Genomic DNA, 22,972 nt, shown 5'->3' with positions numbered 1-22,972 from the left:
GTATAGTGTGTTACCATCTAATATGATTCAGAATATCTGAACTTGCTTTGAGATACCAAGAGATAACATACTCAACATACCTCACAAACTGCCCCTGTCACCTTATCTGGCTCAGCACAGCATCCAGGAAGTTCTGACATGTGTGTAGATTAGAACCTTCAGTCATTTGCGCTGTCCCTGAGTTACTTATGATAGCAGTTAGTAAGATCCACTGTTGTAAATGCCCCATAGGATTGGGCCATGATTTAACTAGCTACATCTCCATTATGTAACAGGATTTCCAAGGTTCTCTGAAACAATTCATTTATTTAAATTGAATTATTCATATATGAGAATTTTATTTACCACATTTTTCTCTTGTCCTTCTGCTAAGAACATAGGGAGAAATGAAGCCCATCCAAGTGAAGCAGGTTAGGCCAAGAAAGTGTCTGGCATGAGGTCAACTTAAAAACTAAACAGGAATTTGAATTCAGATCTCTCTGGTCTAGTCCAAAGTACTATCCACAGCACTGCAGCAACTTTTTCTGTAAAAAGTGTAAGTATAAGAAATGTTGTCTACAAAAGTTGCATAGACTAAAGAAGTAATACTTTGCTTCACTCATGTTACCCTGAAGAGTTAACTTTTTTTTTTGGAAACACATTGTCATTTTCAAGCAGAAATAAATATTCTGTTTAATTTTAAAAAAAGTAGTGAAAAGGTGACAAACTCATTATCCTTCCCAACTAAATCTTTAGCCAACAACTACAGTCAATCCAGCAGTAATGAATACAAAAAACTTTTGGAAAGTTCAAAGCAACTATTCAACTACTTCACACCTTCATTTATAATAACAATCAAGTAAAGAGATTCTAAAGACAAAATTGTAACATTGAGAACGCAATAGTCTATGTCTATAACACCTCGATTTGAAGAATATTTAAGTTTCTTTTCTGCAATAGTAGTTTCCAATAAGGTGATCTGTGCAGGCACAGATATCATAGGTTGGTGTGAAATAAAAGTTCCACACACAACTTAGCCAAGACTTGCTTCCCAAAACTTCACTTCTATATCGCAACCACAGAGTCAACACATGCAATAATGCAACAGCTTCTCAGAATTGAATCATCAATACTTCCTTATTGGTGTAGTGTTGTAGTTCTTCCACATTTAAATAATTCAAGGCTTAAGAACTAAATCTAAACTGACATTGTCCAAACCAAGAATTTTGTTCCCCTCCATAGTAGGTGATTGAGATTGAATATGAGTACTTTAAGAACCCAGGACCAACCCTTGTCAATAAAATACATGTCACAGATCTACCATTGCTAAAATGTCCACTAGGCTCCATTAGGAAACAAGTCAATATGGAATGAAAAAAAGATACAGATTGTAAAGCAGTGTAAACAGGTGTCTGTATGAAAGCCAGGGCAGACATAATGAAGACTCTCACAATAAAAATTCAGGATTGTTGATCAGCAGCATGCCATACAATAGTGTCCTCTTTCCCTGGAGTCAAGTTCCTTCCCCAATTTAGCAAAATTATACCACCACCATTAACCTCAGTCATTGCTGACCTGAGCTTTGTCTGGATCAGCACTAGTTTCAACTCTGATTTCTAATCCTAGTTAAGAAGCAAGCCTGTTTTGCCACTAGGGGTTTAGGAATGTTTACTGACATGGCACAGAACACCAAATTAACTAGTTTAGAAAGAAACAGACAGGTCCTACACTCACAAGGTTTATCATCTACAGGACACAATAGATAGAATCCAAGGGAAAGTGAACTGATTCAATAATTCACTCCAACACCTTCAAAACCCTTTTCAATTTGCCAGGGTCCTAGCAAAAATGGCTCCCTATGCTGAGAAACAGGATGGGCAACCTCCTCTATGCACTGTTCTCTAGAACAGGGTTGCCCAAACCCCGGCCCTGGGGCCACTTGCGGCCCTCAAGGCCTCTCAATGCGGCCCTCAGGAGCCCACAGTCTCCAATGAGCCTCTGGCCCTCTGGAGATTTGTTGGAGCCCACACTAGCCCGATGCAACTGCTCTCAGCGTGAGGGCAACTGTTTGACCTATTGCGTGAGCTGTGGGATGAGGGCTTCCTCCACTGCTTGCTGTTTCACGTCTCTGATGCAGTAGCAGCAGCAAAGGAAAGGCCAGTCTTGCTTTGTGCAAGGCCTTTTATAGGCCTTGAGCTATTTCAAGACCATCATTCATTCATATAAGTTCATCTTTAATATATTCATTTATGTAAACTTATGTAAATTAAAATTTTAAATGTAAATTAATTCTTTTTTCCCCCGGCCCCCGACACAGTGTCAGAGAGATGATGTGGCCCCCCTGCCAAAAACTTTGGACACCCCTGCTCTAGAAGATGCAAGAATACTACCAGGTCGTATAGATGCAATCTGTCCAGAAATATGTCCCTATGAAGTTATCTGGCTCAAGTAATCTAGCACTCTGCATTTTCTGGCTGATGTCACCTAGCACTGAAAACAGTTCTGAAGACTACCTCATAATCTTGGATTGCTGAGAGAAGGCTGCCTGCCTTTAGGAGAAACTGAGAAAGCTGGGAACACCTTCTTCTGGTCTTTGTTAAGATGTGGAAGCAGAAATTTCTCTTTAAGTACTTGGTTCTAGGCAGCCCCCAAAACTGGATCTGGGCTGTACCCCAAGCGTTTTTCCACAAAAACTCTGAAGCCAGACTGTTCTTAGACTGCTGGTCCACTGATAAAGCCCTGAACCAGAAGCTATGGCATGTCATCAAGTTGGCAAAGTTGGTTCTTGCACAGTATCCAAGGGCATTTCGTGAAGCTTCTTCCAAGAACACTAGAGCCAAGAACAACTTCTTTGGACCATGCAGAAGAGATTTGTCACTGATCAGACTGGAAAGCAGATTAGCAGATGAGCCCACAGCAAGGCTGCTCAAACAAAGATGGCAGAAGCTGCTGGAGCCCTGAATCTGCGGCTGAAGCCATTCCTGAGAGCTGATTCCTCCCTTATGTTATGAGTTTTGTTCAGGAGTTTGTCACAAACTATTTGGGCTGCTGCAGGAAAGAGGGCTGCCCCAGGAGTGTCAGTTTTACATACAGCCAAGAGACCATGAGAAATGTCCTTAGGGAGATAATACAGTCTATTTGCTAGTGGGTTTGGTCCCAAAAGGAGACTTCCTTTCTGACTTCAGAATCCGTTTAAAAGATAGCTGGGAAGGGAGTTTGAAAAAGAAATATAAAATGGGGAAAAGATTTCAGCTGTCTCTTTCAATGAAGAAACAAGAAGTTGTGCAGCCGATGGGTTGCATGCTGTCAATAACTTTGCTAAGTTGTCTTTCGATATATTCTGGGGAAATGTATTATGCTATCATACACCTCATACTTTAGGTATGTCAGAGCCAGGAAAAATATCCCTTTTCACCTTTCCAGATCACAATAGATTCTGTCTCAGAAACATTTAGTTATTTGATTTTTCTCTGTAAACCGCTTTGTGAACATTTAGTTGAAAAGCGGTATATAAATACTGTTATTATTATTATTATTTATTAGAACACCGGAATGAAATGCTACTGCTCACAGGAGCTGATCCAAAAACACTTAGGGCTTAGCTTCTGTTTTAAAAGGGAATATTCAGCATCCCACAGTCCTGTCCACTGAAAGTAAAAGGGGAAAGCGCTAGAGAGAGGAAGCTGCCCCAACCTACTTGTCTACTTCACTTAGCAGACCTCCACCCACAATCTCTGGAATGGTCAATGGAGAACAGGGATGAGCTGGAGAGAGTTTGCTACTGCTGACAGCACCCTTTCCTCAAATGATACCTTGGGGTTAGAAGCTGTACCAAGACAACTACTCTCCAGCCACCTGGAAACAAAGCCCAAGGACAGAGAAAGAAACAAGAAGAAATCAAGAGAGAAGAGAAACATTAGATGAGGTAAGGTGTCCAAACAGGCAGCACTAACAGAGTGTGTTGCCGACACCTGCATAATACTCCTAGATAGGAGCAGACTATAAGTTGAAAGCCCCCTCCCCTTAGATGACATCATTTGTTACTTCTTGGCTCTAGTGACCTGGAGAAGGGCATAGTTCACTTCCAAACATTCCTCTATCTGTATCCAGAGAGAAATCATAAAAAGACTCACTTTTAAACGTATCCTCTCAAGGCGTGGGGACCCTTTTCTTAGGCTCACAAAAAGTTCTCCTGTGCCTCATGGAGAGACATTAGAGTGATTCCACTCAAATTGCCAGTTTTAATTAAAAAGGGGTCAAAAATCAATTCCTGCTTTTAAACAAAACTGATTAGCAAGTAGGCTATTGCAATTCACAGCAGCAGAGCTTTTCCTAATTCCTTAAACGAAAGCGACTGGTGTTGGAAGGGCATTAAACTAAGCATATAGACACCCATGGCCCTTTATATGATAACGTCTGCTTTAAACAAACACACACACACCTCCCCGCAGGATACCAAAAATAATGGTCTGGGCAGGGGTTAATTTAATCCACTTCCAAGATGCAATTTGTGTGTACTGGAAGGGATGGGCTGAAGCAACAGCCCAGTGCATGCTGCAAGAATGCGAGAAATTGGAACACACTCCCAGGAAATTCAAGACTTTGCTAAGCATTTTGTTGGCAAACAACACACAGCAGTAAATCGAATCCTTATGGTCGCATTAGCTTGCAAGAGTAATGCTCATGACAGCTACCTCTAGATAATATAACTGCAGATGCACAGTAAAGGCAAACATCTCAGCAAAAGCGCTGTATGCTCTTTCTTTCAACTTGTTATGCAGCAGTGGGAGGAGCTGGTGGCTTGGGGTTGGGCGAGAAACGGCAACAACAAGGATCTGAAAACATTTGCTACTTCCTGTCTGCTACCCTGGGGCCACTAAAACCGTCCTGGCTGGATATAAAAAACTGCAGCCTTACAGTCCCCTCTCCACTGGAGCCCCACAACCAAGCTGTCTTCCCCCTTCTAGCTTTTACAACCCAGCTTAAGTTTCATTTTCTACCTTCTCTTAAAAAACACGGAGTAAAACAAAAAAGCCAGACCTCTGGATATTGTTATCTTTGTAAATATTTGCAGATGTTGTAGGACCAGGGAGAACTGCAATTCAGCAGAGAGCGAATGCTGGCTCTCTCACATACACTCGGCTATAAATCAAGCACTGAACTCAGCTGCCTGCTAATGCTGGTTTAAAGATACAGAATACAAGGGACCCAACAGGTTTTGTTTACGTAAGGGAGCCAAACTAAAATCTTTAGGCCGGATGTGGATGTAATGTAAATGTTCCTGGACCTTTCCATACAATTGGATTCATGCACAATACAATGTAAATTAATTTCACATTTGCTCTGCTAAGCCTGCATGTCATCCTCATAACTGCACTTTGCTTGCAGAGATATTGCATATTCCCAGCATTTGAACCACAACATTTTGTAGCTAGGAAAATGCAACGCTTCCTAAAGATAGCTATCAAAACTGCAATTACGCTCTGTGAGGAAGAAAACTATGCAAGTACTACAAGGACCTGGTGAATATTTACATGACATTCTTCTTTATGACGGACAACTCCAGCCATGCTTCCGTAACAGTAGCTTATGAGCACTCTTAATGTGCTTTTGTTGGAGATCACCACTTTAAAAAACTACCTCCTCCTTTAACCTGAATACTATTTTATGGACCTTTGGGTTAATTTATTCTTTTGCTTAATTTTGTGCATTTAGCAGGCATAGACATGGAAGGACCCATGTTTAGCTAAGGATAAGGTGAGGAAGGCAAGAGGAGAACCATAGCAACTGTAGGCTATCATACAATGGCCAAAATGTGGTTGGGACATACTGCGACCAACATGTAGAAATATATTCAGGGCAATGACAGACATTCAAAGTTATTAAATTATCTTTAAAAATCCACTTGCATTTCCAATATTTCCACTCCCCACCTGAGATTGTGTGCATGTGTAAACAAGTCATTATGTTCACATGGTACTTGTCCCTTGAACCACACAATTCAACAAGTACTAAGTTTATTGGGATGATAGGCACAGACCCACAAGCTGCAATGTGAACAAAAATTTGAGAGTAGAATACAGTAACAGGTAGAGCTAACCTTCTCAAGTATTGTATCCCAGGGCTTAATCTGCATCTGAAGTTGGAAAAATTCTGTGGGCTTTATACAGTGATCGGCATGTTTTTGTTTTCATTTCAATTAAGAGATTAAGTAACAGAACCAGTGGTCATTTCAAAATTATTTTCATGGTTTATTTTATATCCTTGTGAAGTCACCATTTGCCAAATATATTAAAAAAGCAAGAGAGGGAAATGAAACTTTATTGATTGGTGGAGTTATAAATCCTAGTATCTCAGATGGTCAGATATCTAGAGAACAGAATACCAAAATTGTTCAAAATATTTTTTTAATTGTTTTGGTTTGTTTGTGTTTTTATACTAATTTGAGATTGACAATTTTATAGTTCATTTTTCCAAACAGCAGGTAACTCACAAATAATCATTAATGTTGGAATGAACCCTGCAATACTGAGGGGAATACACAGAACTGGAGAGAGATTTTTTTAAATTATAATGCTTAAAACCTGTATTTCCAGTTTTAAAGGAAAAACCAAACCTTTTTCATCATCATCATCCTATGAGCTAAAAATAATTTCAACGTATGATGGTTGGGATGCTGGGAAACACCTGAAACTTGGGGTTTCTATATATGCATCACTGTGGCCTCAAAGAAGGCACTGCCATATGGCAGAGACACAACAGATGGCAACCAGGATCAGAGCCTCTCTGGTGGTGGTGCCAACACCAATGCGTTGCCTGGAGAAGCCTGCTGTCTCTCAGTTCAATCCTATTGGGCTGCCCCAGTAGTGTTCTGCCAGCCATAAGGCAGCTGTAGAGTGTGCTCTGGCAGGTCATGCTGGCGGGAAGGCCAGAGCCTTCCCATGCACATAGCCACTGCTCTGGTCACCTGCCAAAACAGGAAAGAAAGCATGGGAGGAAGGAGGGGAGATTGCAGAAGGGGATGGCCCACACCAGATTCCACCCTCATAAGAACATAAGAACAGCCCCACTGGATCAGGCCATAGGCCCATCTAGTCCAGCTTCCTGTATCTCACAGTGGCCCACCAAATGCCCAGGGAGCACACCAGATAACAAGAGACCTCATCCTGGTGCCCTCCCTTGCATCTGGCATTCTGACATAACCCATTTCTAAAATCAGGAGGTTGCGCATGCACATCATGGCTTGTACCCCATAATGGATTTTTCCTCCAGAAATTTGTCCAATCCCCTTTTAAAGGCGTCCAGGCTAGACGCCATCACCACATCCTGTGGCAAGGAGTTCCACAGACCGACCACACGCTGAGTAAAGAAATATTTTATTTTGTCTGTCCTAACCCGCCCAACACTCAATTTTAGTGGATGCCCCCTGGTTCTGGTATTATGTGAGAGTGTAAAGAGCATCTCCCTATCCACTCTGTCCATCCCCTGCATAATTTTGTATGTCTCAATCACGTCCCCCCTCAGGCGTCTCATTTCTAGGCTGAAGAGGCCCAAACGCCGTAGCCTTTCCTCATAAGGAAGGTGCCCCAGCCCCGTAATCATCTTAGTCGCTCTCTTTTGCACCTTTTCCATTTCCACTATGTCTTTTTTGAGATGTGGTGACCAGAACTGGACACAATACTCCAGGTGTGGCCTTATCATCGATTTGTACAACGGCATTATAATACTAGCCGTTTTGTTCTCAATACTAATGATCCCAAGCATAGAATTGGCCTTCTTCACTGCTGTTGCACATTGGGTCGACAATTTCATCGACCTGTCCACCACCACCCCAAGATCTCTCTCCTGATCTGTCACAGACAGCTCAAAACCCATCAGCCTATATCTAAAGTTTTGATTTTTTGTCCCAATGTGCATGACTTTACACTTACTGACATTGAAGCGCATCTGCCATTTTGCTGCCCATTCTGCTAGTCTGGAGAGATCCTTCTGGAGCTCCTCACAATCACTTCTGGTCTTCACCACTCGGAAAAGTTTGGTGTCGTCTGCAAACTTAGCCACTTCACTGCTCAACCCTGTCTCCAGGTCATTTATGAAGCGGTTGAAAAGCACCGGTCCCAGGACAGATCCTTGGGGCACACCGCTTTTCACCTCTCTCCATTGTGAAAATTGCCCATTGACACCCACTCTCTGCTTCCTGGCCTCCAACCAGTTCTCAATCCACAAGAGGACCTGTCCTCTAATTCCCTGACTGTGGAGTTTTTTCAGTAGTCTTTGGTGAGGGACCGTGTCAAACGCCTTCTGAAAGTCCAGATATATAATGTCCACGGGTTCTCCCGCATCCACATGCCTGTTGACCTTTTCAAAGAATTCTATAAGGTTCGTGAGGCAAGACTTACCCTTACAGAAGCCATGCTGACTCTCCCTCAGCAAGGCCTGTTTGTCTATGTGTTTTGAGATCCTATTTTGATGAGGCATTCCACCATCTTACCCGGTATGGATGTTAGGCTGACCGGCCTATAGTTTCCCGGTTCCCCCCTCTTTCCCTTTTTAAAAATAGGTGTGACATTTGCTATCCTCCAATCTTCTGGCACCATGGCCGTTTTGAGGGACAAGTTGCATACCTTAGTCAAGAGGTCTGCAACTTCATTCTTCAATTCCTTAATAACTCTTGGGTGGATGCCATCAGGGCCCGGTGACTTATTGATCTTTAATTTATCAATGAGGTCTGAAACATCTTCTCTTTTAACCTCTATCTGACTTAACTCCTCGGTCAGGAGGGGCCGTTCGGGCAGCGGTATCTGCCCGAGGTCTTCTGCTGTGAAGACAGATGCAAAGAACTCATTTAATTTCTCTGCCATCTCTAAGTCTCCTTTTATCTCCCCTTTCCCTCCCTCACCATCCAGAGGGCCAAACGCTTCTCTGGCGGGTTTCCTGCTTCTAACATATTTGAAGAAGCTTTTATTATTCCCCTTAATGTTGCTGGCCATGCGTTCCTCATAGTCTCGCTTGGCCTCCAGTATCACCTTCTTACATTTCTTTTGCCACAGTTTATGTTCCTTTTTATTCTCCTCATTAGGGCAAGACTTCCATTTACGGAAGGAAGCTTCCTTGCCCTTCACAGCCTCTCTAACTTGGCTGGTTAGCCATGCAGGCACCCTCCTGGATTTAGTGGAACCCTTCTTTCTTTGCGGTATACACCTCTGCTGGGCCTCTATTACTGTTGTTTTAAGCAGCCTCCATGCACTCTGGAGAGATTGGACTCTTTTTACCCTCCCTTTCAACCTCCTTCTAACCAGCCTCCTCATTTGAGGGAAGTCCGCCCGTCGGAAGTCAAGGGTTTTTGTTAGAGATTTGCCTGGTATTCTTTCCCCAACGTGCACGTCAAAACGGATCGCAGCATGATCACTGTTCCCCAATGGCTCAGTAATGTTTACATCTCTAACCAGGTCCTGCGTACCGCACAATATTAAATCCAGAGTCACCTGTCCTCTGGTGGGCTCCGTGACTAGCTGCTCTAAGCCACAGTCATTTAGCACGTCAAGAAATCCGGTTTCCTTATCGTGACCAGAACACAAATTGACCCAGTCAATATGAGGATAATTGAAGTCCCCCATGATTACAACCCTGTCCCTCCTTGTCACCTCCCTGATCTGTTTCCTCATTTCAATGTCCCCATCCGATTTCTGGTCTGGAGGACGACAGCACGCCCCCAGTATTACATCGCTGCACAAGCCTGGTAATTTAACCCACAGAGATTCTACAGTGGAGTCGGACCCACCTTCAATCTCTACTTTGCTGGATTCTATCCCTTCCTTAACATAAAGGGCCACCCCACCTCCAACATGCCCCTGCCTGTCCCTCCTGTAGAGTTTATAGCCCGGGATTGCGGTATCCCACTGATTCTCCGCATTCCACCAGGTTTCCGTTATGCCCACTATGTCAATATTTTCCCTTGTCACCAGACATTCCAGTTCTCCCACCTTTGCTCGTAGACTTCGGGCATTCGCATAAAAGCATTTATACACAGAATGCCCCAGGATGTGCTGCTTATTCGCTCCTTTGTCCCCGCATCCTCTCATTGTGCCGAACCATCTATCACATCCCATCACGCTACCTTTCCCAATTTCTTCTCCTACTCTGCCTTTGTCTTGTTGTTCTCTAACCTCCCCATCCTCATCCCATAGGGATGAGGAGTCCCGAACCGGATGCCCCTCGGCTCCTGTCAGCCTTCCCCCAGGGAACAGTTTAAAAGCTGCTCTGCCACCTTTTTAATGTTATGCGCCAGCAGTCTGGTTCCATTCTGGTTCAAATGGAGCCCGTCCCTCTTGTACAGGCCCCGCTTGTCCCAAAAAGTTCCCCAGTGCCTAACGAATCTAAACCCCTCCTCCCTACACCACCGTCTCATCCACGCATTAAGACCCCTGATCTCCGCCTGCCTAGCTGGCCCTGCGCGTGGAACAGGTAGCACTTCAGAGAACGCTACCTTTGAGGTCCTGGCTTTCAGCTTCCTGCCTAAAAGCCTAAATTTGGCCTCCAGGACCTCCCAGCTACACTTGCCCACGTCGTTGGTGCTGACATGCACCACAGCCGCTACCTCTCCCCCAGCACTGTCTACTAGCCTGTCTAGACGAGAAGTGATGTCCGCAACCTTCGCACCAGGCAGGCAAGTCACCATGCGGTCCTCACATCCGTCGCAAACCCCCCTCTCTATGTTTCTAATAATCGAATCCCCCACTACAAGAAGCCCCCGACCCCCCTCCCGCCGAGGAGTATCCCGAGTGCGTTCGGATATGGACCCATCCCCTGGAGAAGGGGTCCCCCCTAGGGGATTGTTTCCCTCCTCTCCAGGATGACGTCCTCCAGTCCCGAGACTTCCCACCCGGGCAGCCGAGGAGCTGCACGCCTGAGGTTGGGACGAAGCCTGATCGTCCCCAGAAGTCTCCCCACGGTCCTCCTCTGCCTGCCTGCGCTTCTCCAGGTCGGCCACCAAGGCTTCAAGGGAGCGGACGCGTTCCCTGAGACCCTGGAGCTCCTTGCACCGAGGACACACCCATTACTTATGCCCCAGAGGCATATAATCATACATGTGGCACTCGATGCAGAACACTGGATAGCCCCCACCCTGCTGCTGGCTGTCTGACTGCATAGCTTTTTTGTTGTTGTTCTTGTTGTTGTTGTTGTTTTATTTAGGGGTCCTTTTAAAAACCGTACACTGGATAGCAGCCCTCTTCTCAAGGGAAGAGGAAGGGCAGTGTATGGGGCCCTGGCCTCCTCCCCCTGCTGCTGAACTCGCCCAGATGCTAAACTCTTGTGCCTTACCTGGCACTTAGTTCCCGAGGCACTGGTTTCCCAGAGGCCACATGCGTCTGGAGAGAGCCTCACGCGATGGCTGGCCTAGCTTTATACTCCTGGCTGGCCCCTCCTCCCTCCTTCCTTTCTGAATGAAAGGGGCTGGCCTTCCCAGGTGAGTTTACAAAAGCTCAGGAAGGCAAATGGCTGCTGATGGGCGTGACCTACTCTGCAGGCTCCTGAAAGGACTGCTTGGATTAGCCTAATGGGGCTCTTAATGGGTTGGGAATTGCCCCTTACTAGGTTCTTTCCCTCCTAGTTCTGTTCTCTTAGGCTGGACTGTTTTTGTAACCTCAAGCTAGTTTTTATTTGGGTTTGTTTAATTATTTATTGCTCTCTAGATCCTGTGTCCTGTGTCCCAATTTACTGAACTATTTAGGTTATGTTCTAACTTAGATTAGGTTTAACCTGGGTTAAGTATAGTTTTAATTTAAACAAGTAGAAAAACCTGCTTTCCACTTTATCCTCCTCCCTTCCTTCGATTAGGTGCTACCTTAGGTGCAGCTAACTTTCAACTTTGATTTAAATCAAAGTTGCTCATTCAAAATTTAAATGCTCATCCACAGCATCCTCATCCAGTTTCTCTTCTTGGAGTTGGACCAGTGAAATCACTGGTGCGGACCTGAGAAGACCCACAACAGGATGAGGGGTAAGGGATTTAAATCTCCCCCCCACTTGATATAGCACACTTTTTCTGAGCAGTTGCACCAGCAGGTGAGGAGGAAGGACAGGATTGGGCCATTTGTCAGCTATCAGGGAGCAGTAAAGACTGTTCCCCCCCCCCCGTCACAAAATGCCAGAACAATAGGTGCTGTACAAGATACAAATATAGACAGGCTACAACTAAATATGGGGCAAACAGTGGTCTGCTGAAATGGGGTGAGGAACATAGTTCAGAAAACAGTATGGGAGCTATATGACTAATTTCTCATCCCCCAATGTCACAATTCTCCATCTGCTTCCCCCTCCCACCATAGCTATTAACATTTTTAAAAAATCACACGAGACTGATCATGAACCATGTCTAACTGCAATAGACTAGTTGAAATAAGAGAGACTTAACATGCTGTTTAAGAAAAAAAAATTAAGTACATGAACATTGGCTAGTAAAGAGTTACATAGATAAGGCAGACTAACCCAAAAAAAAAAACAAATATGTGACCAAATACCAAAAACAAAGCCCCAGAGATTTATGGTGGGAACAGGGAAGGTTGGTTTATACAGCAATCCTATGATCTGGGCTCATATCCAGGTAAATGTGCTCAGGATGCAGCCTTACAATAATCCAAACAAAGTGACAATAGAGAACAAATCAAAGGTGTAGCTTAAAAAACAACAGATGAGGCACAGAAAAGACTATCATCAGCTTAGACATGATCATCAATATCAAAAGACCAAACAAGAGAGCCTACAGGACAAAGAACAAAAAGTAAAGGCTTAGAACCTCAAAGAACCCTGTTATATTAGTACTCTTTGCATGCCTACTTCCATGTTCTCAAAGGCATAGGGGGGAGTAGGATAGCACAAGTCATTAGAAAAGGTATTGAGAACAAAATGGCTAATATTATAATGCCGTTGTACAAATCTATGGTAAGGCCACACCTGGAGTATTGTGTCCAGTTCTGTTCGCCGCATCTCAAAAAAGACATAGTGGAAATGGAAAACATGCAAAAGAGAGCGAATAAGATGATTACTGGGCTGGGGCACCTATCTTATGAGGAAAGGCTACGGCGTTTGGGCCTTTTCAGCCTAGAAAAGAGATGCCTGAGGGGGGACATGATTGAGACATACAAAATTATGCAGGGGATGGACAGAGTGGATAGAGAGATGCTCTTTACATAACACCAGAACCAGGGGACATCCACTAAAATTGAGTGTTGGAAGAGTTAGAACAGACAAAAGGAAATATTTCTTTACTCAGCGTGTGGTTGGTCTGTGGAACTCCTTGCCACAGGATGTGGTGATGGCATCTGGCCTGGATGCCTTTAAAAGGGGATTGGACAAGTTTCGGGGGGGGGGAATCCATTATGGGTTACAAGCCATGATGTGTATGTGCAACCTCCTGATTTTAGAAATGGGTTATGTCAGATGCAAGGGAGGTCAGCAGGATGCAGGTCTCCTGTTATCTGGTGTGCTCCCTGGGGCATTTGGTGGGCCACTGTGAGATACAGGAAGCTGGACTAGATGGGCCTATGGCCTAATCCAGTGGGGTTGTTCTTATGTTTATGCTTATGGGGCAGAAAGGGAAAAAAAGATTCTATGTTCATGTAGAAGCCATGATTCTACACCCCCTTCATGCACTGATTAAATGAATAGATCAGAGAGGCTTCTGAGGAAAAAAGAATGATAAGGAGAAAGAACAAACAGTAGAAATAAATATGATTACAAAAGCATTATGGAAACCAAGACAATACTGAACCACTAAAGCCAAGATCATACAAAGAAGAAAATGAACAGGAGTATTAAAAGCAGAAGAAACCAAGATAAAAAACAGTATAATATACAAGTTTGTGTTTTGGAAAGAATTAGAAAACTAGAAAAGTAAAGTTAGATTTTAAGAAAATAAAAATTTTAAACTAACATAGTTTGATAGGTGGTAAAGCCCAGAAACCAAACTGCCAATGTATATATGCTTGATAGAAGAAAATCCGAGTATTGAGAGAAAACCACAATATCAAGTAACTTAGAAACAGAAGAAGTTGGAGGATAGTTAGCCAACAAGAAAGAATCCAGAGTAGTTTTTGTTTCTAATTTGAAGCAACTAAAATAGAGAATTTTTCTGAGTTGGCAATTTTTTACTCCCTGCTCTTTATTTATTACTATTACTATTTATTACTCTCTGCTGCTTATTTTCATTGTTTTAATTGCTATATTTTAAACATATTTTTAACTGATCTTGTTTATTTTGTGAGCTTGCCCAGGACCTATGCTGAGAAAATATAAGCAGGAGCTACGCTGGAAGGTGGGTGGGGGAAATCCTAAAATAAAATAAGTACAGGTATCACAAAACCTGACATTCAAGTGCAATCTGCAGAATACATTGAACCGTCTTTCATATTCTTCTTGAATGGAAATATGGGCACACTCAACTCTGAATATCTTTTTTGTTGTACTGTGGGTATCAAAACACATTAAAAACTGGCTGATTTGTATAAAATGGGTAATAAGCTCAGCCATATGATTGCAACAAAGTTGTAAAATATAGGCATGCTACCACAATATTTGTGCAAAAGCAACAGTTGCTGCTCTTTGTTAGCATCTGACACAGAAACCACATGTTAACACAAGGTAGCACTGAACAGAACTGTATACCAATGAAATAGCCAAGTCAACAATATCTAGTGTCTGCAAATACAAGGGGCAAGACTTGCATTCTGGACATTGGAGTGTAAACTACCAAGCCAACTGTCATATTAATATTATTGCATAGCGTTGACGGGAAAGCTATCACCAGGGGAAGATCTAGTACTGAACATGAATAGGATCAAAAGTGCTAACATATTCTGCCAGTTTCACTAGCAGAATGACCACCAATGTTTTCAATTAAATGCAAAACAACAACACATACCACACCTATATTATTGGATCATATATCATTTAGGTAACAATATTAGTTTCTAGACTTTCTCTTTCAGCTTGACTGCTTTTGTAACCTTAATTAGAAGGAATATAAAGAAAAATACATGCACATTCTTTTAACCCACACCACAGATCTGTATATTATTTGTTATTGTCACTTAACTAAATTACAGTTTTTCTTCTTTGCAGCTCAGCTTCTCCAAGCTGTGAAAATATTCACCATTAGGAAAACACATACAGGTCACAATCACAGTTGTGGCTAAATTTATACATTTCTGATGCAGTTTTACACTGGAAATAATGTTTTAGAGTTGACAGTGGGGTTCCTGTAAACATTGCAAGTATAGTTGGGGGAAAACTAAAAATACTCTAAAACAGAGCAACAACAATACCCTAGGTAATGACCCAAAGAGATATTGCTAACATATCTTTAGTAGAAGGTACACATTCCACATCTTCATACAATTAAACACAGAGTATTTGCTATATGTTCCTATGGGGGGGGGGGGGAGCACTAAAAATGTAATGTACTATATAAATGTCTGAAACTGGAGTGAACATGTTGCTCCCTTTTTGGAAATGATATAATTTTAAAGATAGTAACTGGGCACTAATAAATTATTTATTGGAGAAGTTCAGGAATCCTTCACAAAAGGACACAGGGCTGTACTGAAGAGACTTCTATACTCCAGCAGAAAACATGGCCAAGATTAAAGAGGCATTTTCTGTAGCAGCAGATAGCATCATCTCCCTCCTACTTAAGGACTCCACAGTTAATCATGACAACATTAGCAGTAGGTGAGATGCATATTAAAAAGCTTCAGGCCCTTGCCTTGCTTCCAAAGGATTAATGTTCTACTTTTAACTCTCAAACCACATGCACAAGACTCAGGAATGCAAACATGTTTTACAGTACTAATGACAGGAAACTTATAAAGTCTATAGCACTAACATGATTTGTCATGCTTCTAATCTTTGGTTTAGGATATACATGGGAAGAACAGGAATTTGTGACAAACACAAGGCATTCATGGTACTCATCATTAAATCATACCTTAATTACTAGTCAACTAGCAATAAATATCTAAGTCCTGTGCAGACTACCCTCACTCAGTGAAAAGTCCAGGTGGGATGTATGTGTGTAAGTAAGAGAGCAAATCAAGAAGACTCACCCCCCCTCAGGCCTCACCCCCACATGCACAGTGTTAGTCTATAGCAATAAATATAGCCACAGAAAGATTCTCTTTGAGACCTGCAATGCATGAAGGTAACATCTGCAAAGGGCTCTAGTGTTCAAATGACTGGGAAAATTTCAACATGTCAATCAACATTATAAGGCCCCATCATGGAGGGGCATGAACTCTATAAAAATGGTCAATCTGTTGCTTTAAAAAATGTGAATAATTGACTTTGCTTGGAAGAATCACTGTTAACCACTTTCTTAAAAGCTCAAGTTCTTAACCTGTACAAAGTGCATTTCAGATCAGATCTGATCAGCAGAGATAGGACTTTCAGTGGACTAAGGGAGTGCTGTGGTCACTGGTTTGCAGGCTGTTCCATGCAGACACTGGGAACAACATAGTACAGGGCAGACTTGACCTCCTATCATAAAAACTGGCTAATAAGAAAGTTCTGAGAACCACTATTCCAATGGTTGGTCTTTCCCAAGGGAGTTTGGGAAAACTAGCATATTGCTGTATCTAATATTCAACAGACAAATAATCTATGGCAGGACCAGAATTATTTATTTTTCTTGTAAAGACTGCATGGCTGTCTTTTCCTTGCTCAGAAACCTCATGCAGTCCACTGAAGTTTCCTAATTTGGGGGGAAGAAGATGACACAAAGCTATGCCACTTATTTGCCTCTGACTGCCTTGCCTTCAGAATCTAGGAAATGATGAGAGCCTGAGCAGGCTTGCTAGAATGTCTCTCCAAAAGCTGTTAGATGAACTCTAATTTAATAAGGCTAACTTTCAAAAATGCCACAGAACTGAGGATATGAAATCAGAGGTCTCACTACGGCAACATTGTTGTTTGTGAATGAATCTGCCAGCAAGTCCTTTCTCTTCCTTCAAATTCTTACCTCCTAAAACGTAAAGAGGCAGATTGGAGAGAATGATGTCTCAATCTATGTTTAACATATTTCCTACTACCTCCAAATAACCACTGGAGGTATGGACTCCTTTATTTATTCTCACTTCTATCCTGCCTTCCACAAAATTGCTCCAAGGTAACTGACAAAATATCAAGACATAAGCACAATGTCCACAATTTAACAATCTCCGCAATTTAAAATTCTTGAGAGACAAAAATATAATACTCTAATATAGTGGTTCTCAAACATTTTAGCTCTGGAACCCACTTTTTAAACCAGCAATCTGTCGGGACCCTCTGGAAGTGATGACATTATCCCAGAAGTGATGCCATAGCCAGAAAAGACATCATCAATAGACTTTAAACCTAAGCTGCAATCACATTATACAGCACACTTACGCTGTTATTTTGCATAGCTCAGAATTCAAACATTCCAGCTTGGAAGACAAAGTACAACACAGACTTAGATCCTTCTCCAACCACAAGCCCTCCCCCCTTTCCAGCATCCCACCTTCCCACCTATTCAGTGCAAAGCACCAAGCGTCTCTCCCACCAGGAGCCAGTCCTGCCTGGCAGCTCTGCACTCTGTATTTTCAGCTCTGTATTTTCAATGGTGGCTGAACTAGGTGGATCCTGATCCACAGTTAGAGCAGTGTTTTTCAAACAGCAGCCTATACAGGACAGCTCAGCTTCAAAAGCCAGGTAGAACAGGTGAGTCTTGGGTACCTTTTTAAAAGTTGAAGAGGGGCGTTCCTAAAGTCCTTGAGGCAGGGAGTTCTGCATTGGGTGCTACCACAAAGAATGATCTGTGCATGTTCTCTCCCATACAAGCACTAATTAAGCCTTGTCCAGTGATGGCATGCAGAACCAAGTCTCCCTTGAAGCTCTTAATGGGCAGGTAGATTCCTATGGAGAAGGTGGTCCTTAAGGTATTGAGGCACAAAACCACGTAGGGCTTTTCAAGGCACCAACCAGCACCTTGAACACTTGAGTGCAGTGTAGTTCTTGCAGGATGGAGGAAGTGCTCCCCCAAGAGGTCCCCATTAACAGTCTGGATGTAGCATTCTGCTACAGTCTTTGCTCAGTTTCCCCACACATATGGCAAGCAGTGCCCCAAAGATCAAAGGCAGAGGGTTTCCCTGTCATTAACAAGGATTGGTCTGCCCAATGTGCGTGCATGCACACACAATTGATGTTATAATATTTGACATTTTCCCAATTCATTCTCCTTTAAAAGGTGTGATTATGAGGATCTAAGCCCTGGAGGGCTTCCAAGTCTCAGAATGCCTTATAAGGCAATAAAAATGTCATTTCTGGTTTCCCAAGGGAACTGGAAGTCACTTTCTTTTTTTGCCCAAGCAGCCAATCTGAAGCCTGTAGAGGCTGAGAGCAGACGCATGCAGCCTCTACAGTGCTCTGAACACCCTCCAGAGGCAACCAGAGCAAAGCTTTGGTTAGGTTGGGGGTGGAACCCCCTGGTTATCGGCTTGCTCTGAATGGGGTTGCACTCCCTCTGAAGGAGCAGGTTCGCAGCTTGGGGGTCCTCCTGGACTCGCAGCTGCTCCTGGATTCCCAGGTGGCAGCTGTGGCTAGGGGGGCCTTTGCTCAACTTCGGCTGGTGCGCCAGCTGCGACCGTATTTGGATCGTGCAGACCTGGCCACGGTGATCTATGCCACGGTGACATCAAGGTTAGATTACTGTAACGCGCTCTATGTGGGGCTGCCCCTGAAGACGGTTCGGAAACTACAATTAGTACAGAATGCCGCGGCCCGTGTGGTCATCAGAGCCAGGCGGTTTGACTCTGTCAGTCCGCTTCTCCGGGGGCTACATTGGCTGCCCATTCGTTTCCGGGCCCAATTCAAGGTGCTGGTTTTGACCTTTAAAGCCCTATACTGCTCTGGGCCAGGATATCTTAGAGACCGCCTACTCCCGTACAATCCGGCTCGCCATCTCAGGTCATCAGAGAAGGCCTTTTTGCGCGTGCCGCCACCCAAGGAGGTCCGGGGGGCAGCTGCAAGAAATAGGGCCTTCTCGGTAGTGGCACCAACATTATGGGACTCCCTTCCCCTTGATTTGAGAATGGCTCCCTCTCTTGAGAGTTTTCGGTGAGGCCTGAAAACACTGTTGTTTAAACAAGCCTTCTGATTTCTGGCCTTCTTAACATTTTTATACATCTTAGTTTTTTACAGGCTTGATTCCTTGGTGACTTGCTCTTTTATTCTGTCTTTTAATCTGACTACTGTTTTTATGGCCTCTGTAATGTGTTTTTAAATGTTTTTATCTGCAATGTATTAATGTTTTTAAATTTTGTTTTTTTTAATATGTTGTTAGCTGCCCTGGGTCCCGTTAGGGAGAAGGGCGGGATAAAAATAAAGTTTTTATTATTATTATTATTATTATTATTATTATTATTATTATTATTATTATTATTATTATTATTATTATTTCGCTTGTGGGTTCCAGAACAGAACTACAGTGGATACTGGGGCGTCCCTGTATCAGTATTTCCCAAACTGTGGGTTGTGACCTGATAGTTGGTGGGTCGTAAAACTGAAACTGACAAGGTGATAACTGATGGAAATTGCATTGAGCCCTATGGAAAGTGAAACTGAGCAGTATATGAATGCTTACTCACGAGTAGGCAAATGTGCCTCAGACCACTTTGAAAGACAGGCCGAGGAGAATGCAACGCCACCAACAATCCCAAGTTGATTAACACAGGCGACCAAAAACACTCGAGAAGTCGTAACCCCCTCCAGCTGACAAGGAAAATGCTTTGAGCCTTATCGAAAGCGAAACTGAGTCACATATAAGCTTTTACTTGCAAGCAGACAAACATGCCTCAATGCGTATCGAAGACCAGGTGAAGGGGAATGCAAGGTCACCAGAATGGTTCCAATCCGATGAACACAGAGCTTAACAAGTGCTTCAGAAGGCAGACTCCTACCATAGCAAAAAGAAGGATAAAACAGAGGCTTGAGCAGCTGGTAAGGTGAAACTGCTTTTTAAAGTGGCATGAAGTTAGGCCACAGGGTATCATTTAAAAAAGTGGCTTCCAGTGCTAAAACATTTGGGAACCACTGGTGTATACCAGGGGTGTCCAAACATCTTGGCAGGAGGGCCACATTATCTCTCTGACACTATGTTGGAGGCCAGGAAAAAAAGAATTCATTTACATTTCAAATTTAAATAAATTTACATAAATAAATATATTAGAGATGGAACTTATATGAAAGAATGAAGATCTCACAATAGCTCAAAGCCTATTAAAGACCTTCCACAAAGCAAGGCTGAACTTTCCTTTGCTGGCACTGCTACTTCACAGACATGAAACAGCAAGCAGCGGAGGGAGCCCTTGGCCTGCAGCTTGAGCAAGAGGTCAAACAGCCAGCCTTCACGCTGAGAGTAGTCGCGTCGGGCCAGTGTGGGCTCTAGCAAGTCTCGGGAGGGCAGAGGCTCATTGGAGACTGGGTACTCCCCACGGGCCAGTTTGGGATTCCCTGAGGGCCGCAAATGACCCCCAAGCCAGGGTTTGGGCACCCCTGGCGTATACCATTAATAATCAAAATATTTTTGTATCACTTTTCAAAAAAGTAGTTTATAAAGTAGTTTATATGGCAAAATAAATGAGAAAATGGTTCCCTTCTCACAAAGGGCTCACATTCTGGAGACACCTGTAAACAGTCAATGGCAATGATGCTATGCTGTGCTAAAGAAGAACATTAATTTCGCTCCTCCTAAATACAAGAGAACCACAACTTAAAAGGTGAACATTAGTCCAGTTAGTAGGAGCCACAAATGAAAGCAATTTTGACATCTCAAGGGGCCCAGCAACAACTGAAGTATTCACGGGCTTGATTTAACCCAAAAGTTTCAAAAATGGAGGGGAACCATTAAGATACTAGACATGAGAAAACAATTTCAAGAGGACTATTTCAAATAAGCAAACTGGATCATTCAAAGACATTGCTTTGCACACAGCTATGTAACTAGTCTCAGGTCCAGAGCAAGAAAGGGATAAATTAATTCCCCTATTCAGTTCACATCTATAGCCATACAGAATGACCCAAGAAAAATGCTCAGTGACTGAAGCCTCAAAGCAGCATTTCCAAACCTAGCCATCAAGGAGGCCAGTCTTCAAGTTACTGTTCTTTCAGAGGGGGATATTCTCATATGCCAAATGGCTGCTTTTCCCAATGCTCATTGTCCTGACAGATTCTGTGCATATGACTCTGATTAGGTTCTAATTAAGTGGTTTCCAACCTTTGGTCGGGATGCTGATCCCTTAGCAACCTGACCGGGGACCTATAGGCACCATTAGTACAGCACTTCTGGGTTATGCTGCCAGCACTGCTGCCAAATGCAGCAGGGGGAGTAAAAAACCCTTTTTTTTTTTTTTACTCACATGCATTTGGCAGTGGTGGCAAAACCTGGAAGTGTTGCACTAACAGCACTTGTCCATCTCCAGTTGGGTGGTTACCTTCCTTAAGGGGATAAGTACCCCAACCCCCCCCCCAAATGTGCATACCTGCCCGGGTGGGGGGCATCCTCAGGTTGTGAAAACACTGCTCCAACTGGACATTCATAGTTGGCTGGCAGCAATCAAAGTCAGTCACGGCCATTTCAAGATTTACACTAAACCAACAGCCATAATTCTGTGTGATTTGACCCAGTCATGAGGAGACTCTGCCTGGAACATGCGTGTTATACATAAATATAGCAGATTTCCTCATACCAATATAGAAGGCCTGTCCCAATTTCCTTCCCTTTCCATTTTCAGTATTCTAAGCAGTCATGCATAAGTGAACAGACCAGCTAAAAACGTTCCTTGTTTTCTTCTGCGGCCCTGCTCAGAGTTGGCACCAAGTTGCACTTAATCTTCAGTCACCTTGTTTGATTCCCATGAGCATGCACAAAGCACATACACACGTGGAGCCCCTTGCAGTTTCTTTCTTTTCCAGCCCATTCCACACCTGTGCAGCTTCTCTTTCCCTGCCTGACCCCCCCCCCAGCATGCCTCCATCTGCTTCAATTATTAGGAGGCTGTTGGGTCAGAGAGCCAGAGGCCATTGTCAGTGGCTTGATCCTAGAGGGCCCCTGCAAGCAGAAGAACCCTTGGTGCTTCATAATTGGCTGTGCAGTCAGACAAACTGCTCATGGAAGTCTTGCACCAGCAGTTGTTCCTCCTCCTCCACTTTTCCTGGTCAAACAGCTTCTCTTCGCAGAGAGCAAGCTAACTGATGGAGGGGAAATGGAGGAGGAACTGTTTGCATGGGCAATCCTCCTGGCCAATCAGCTTGGTCCCATGAGTCCTCTGCATGAGGAAGGCCTCTGGAAGCAAGACTGAAAATCTAGGGTCACCACTCAACTCTAGATTTTTAGTTTATCCCCAATAGCATCCTATGGGCACTAGCATGTGCCTGGGTAGCCTGCTCTGTGGTTCAATCTCTGATCCTACTGCATTCTGAGATTTCACTAGAAATTCCCTGAAGGGCTTCAGTCACCCTTTGGGCAACTATCAATAAACATCAGAAAAAGAGATAAACAGTGTGCCATTACAGTAACAATATGGAGAACTCTGTAATAGAATCTGAAAGTTCCTAAAATCCAAAGAGAGGAATTTAATTACAGGACATATATAGCCATTGCAACAAGAGAGGTGTGGTAAGGGTCTCCCCATCAACAGCAGTGATGGGACAGAAGCAGTTACAGATTTATATAGCAGAGGCTAGAAATATATAGCCTAAAAATGACATTCAAGTCTTGTATGTAAATAGTTTACATGCATTTGAAACACTTTTTCTTTTAAAAAATAAGGTTCATAATTCTCTTTTCATTCTTTCTACCTTCCTCCCACTAATGCACTCTCCTGTTCTTCCCTGCTATTGAAATACTGCAACAAATTGTAAGGTCTTTGCTTAATGGTAAAGATGGACATTTCATTTTTATTATAGGTTCAATTGCCTC

General features: G+C 43.3%; 1 protein-coding gene across 4 annotated transcripts in view; it reads right to left on the bottom strand.

Moving 5' to 3' along the window:
• SSBP3 (single stranded DNA binding protein 3) overlaps positions 1–22,972 on the bottom strand; it is a 189,607-nt gene that overhangs the window by 28,258 nt on the left and 138,377 nt on the right. The gene's annotated exons all lie outside the window — the stretch shown is intronic.

This window comes from Tiliqua scincoides, chromosome 4 (assembly GCF_035046505.1).
Source record: "Tiliqua scincoides isolate rTilSci1 chromosome 4, rTilSci1.hap2, whole genome shotgun sequence".
Lineage (NCBI taxonomy): Eukaryota > Metazoa > Chordata > Lepidosauria > Squamata > Scincidae > Tiliqua > Tiliqua scincoides.
The sequence above is the reverse complement of the archived record's forward strand: the minus strand, read 5'-3'. Positions and strand labels throughout refer to the sequence as shown.